The sequence below is a fragment of the Octopus bimaculoides genome, chromosome 4 (assembly GCF_001194135.2).
Source record: "Octopus bimaculoides isolate UCB-OBI-ISO-001 chromosome 4, ASM119413v2, whole genome shotgun sequence".
Classification (NCBI taxonomy): domain Eukaryota; kingdom Metazoa; phylum Mollusca; class Cephalopoda; order Octopoda; family Octopodidae; genus Octopus; species Octopus bimaculoides.
Genome location: NC_068984.1, coordinates 146,842,690 through 146,844,748, shown reverse-complemented (window position 1 = coordinate 146,844,748; position 2,059 = coordinate 146,842,690).

Here is a 2,059-nt window from a genome sequence, read left to right as displayed (position 1 = left end):
CGTACACCTGTTCAGGTAATGTCAATTTGATAGAGAGAGTGAGCCAATGTACACCACAGATTTGATCGCTATAAACAAATCATTTGTACAGATTGCTCAGCAACAAATTGCAGAACCGTCTTTCTCGGACGCGGCTGTGTGCGTGTTTGTGTGTGTGTGTGTGTGTGTGTGTGTGTGAGTGCGTGATGCCAGCGGGATAGCATCACTCGAAGGCTAAAATAAAGCGAAGTGCATTGTGACTAGTGGTGTATATCATCTCCGGTTGTTTGGTTCATACCGTGATGTATATATATATATATATATATATATATATATATAAGGCCTTATGTTTAAACTGTTTACATAAAAGTGTCCAAAGTAGGTAGTAAAATAAATTCATAATTATTAGGTTGACACAACCATCGGGAGGAGATGAATGATGGGCGAGAATGGTAAACAATCGAGAAAAGAGAGGAAGAAAGAACAGAAACACAAGAGCAAGACATTCGAGGACAAGTATATACATATAAACACCCACTTATACGCAAAAGTATGGGTATATTCAATAACATATATATCTATATACACACATGTATATATATATATATGTGTATATACATTTATATATATATATATATATATATTCGTGGGCTTTTATTTTTTTCCTATATATAAAAATAATATGAATCATTGACACAGAAGCTTAGTTAGACCACTATACTGACGAAAACTAAATAGACCGAAACATGTGCATAGTTATGCAAAACAAACATCAGACTTCTTTTATGTATATAAGTTTACTTTCAGAAATAGGTTATTTAACTATTTCTCGTTTTTCTTTCTTTCTCTCTTTTCTTTATTTTCCTTTTTTCTTTTTTTCTTTTTTGTTAGAACTTTTTGCGGAACTTTTATTATTTTAAAGCCCGTTTTTCGCTCTATCTAATCGTATTACACTTTTTCTTTTTGAATAATTAGGCCATTTTTTTCCGGAACGTTGAATACAACATGGACAAAAAGCAAATTCGCACAATTTTCTTATTCCAGTTCAAGCTAGGCGGAAAAGCTGCTGAAACAGCTCGCGATATCAACGATGCGTTTGGCCCAGGAACCACTAATGAACGTACAGCACAATGGTGGCTCAAGAAATTTCGTAGCGGTGACGAGAGTCTTGAAGATGATAGGCGTAGTGGTCGGCCATCGGACGTTGACCACGATGAACTAAGAGCCTTAGTGGAAGCCAATCCACGCACAACTGTTCGAGAGCTTGCTTCTGAATTAGACGTAATGCATACGACAGTTTCCAACCACTTGAAAGACAATGGAAAAACAAAAATACCTGAGAAATGGGTGCCGCACGAACTGAACGACAACCAAAAAAAAAACGCCGTTTTGAAGTGTCGTCTTCCCTTCTTTTACGCAACAAGAACGACCCGTGTCTCGACCGGATTGTGATTTGCGATGAAAAGTGGATTCTTTACGACAACCGGCGACGCTCAGCTCAGTGGTTGAACGCCGACGAAGCTCCACAGCACTTACCGAAGTCAAAGTTGCACCAAAAGAAGGCCATGGTGACTGTTTGGTGGTCTGCGGCCGGTCTCATCCATCACAATTTTTAGGATCAAGGCGAAATCATTGCGGCGGCGAAGTACTGTCAGCAAATGGATGAAATGCATAAGAAACTCCGACAACAAAAGCCAGCATTGGTCAATAGAAAAGGACCAATTCTTCTCCACGAAACGCTCGGTCACACGTTGGACAACTGACCCTGCAGAAGTTGAACGAATTGGGCTACGAAACTCTGCCTCATCCACCATACTCACCCATACCTCTCACCTACCGACTACCACCTTTTCAAGCATTTCGACAACTTCCTGCGTGAGAAATGCTTCAAAAACCAAGACGATGCCAAACACGCCTTCAACGACTTCATCGCCACCAGAACACAGGATATTTTTTACGCTACTAGCATAAATAAACTTGTTTCGAGTTGACAAAATGTGTTGATTCTGATGGAGTTTATTTCGATTAATAAAGTTTTGTTTGAACCGAGATATGTGCATTTGAATTTAAAGGTCGAAAA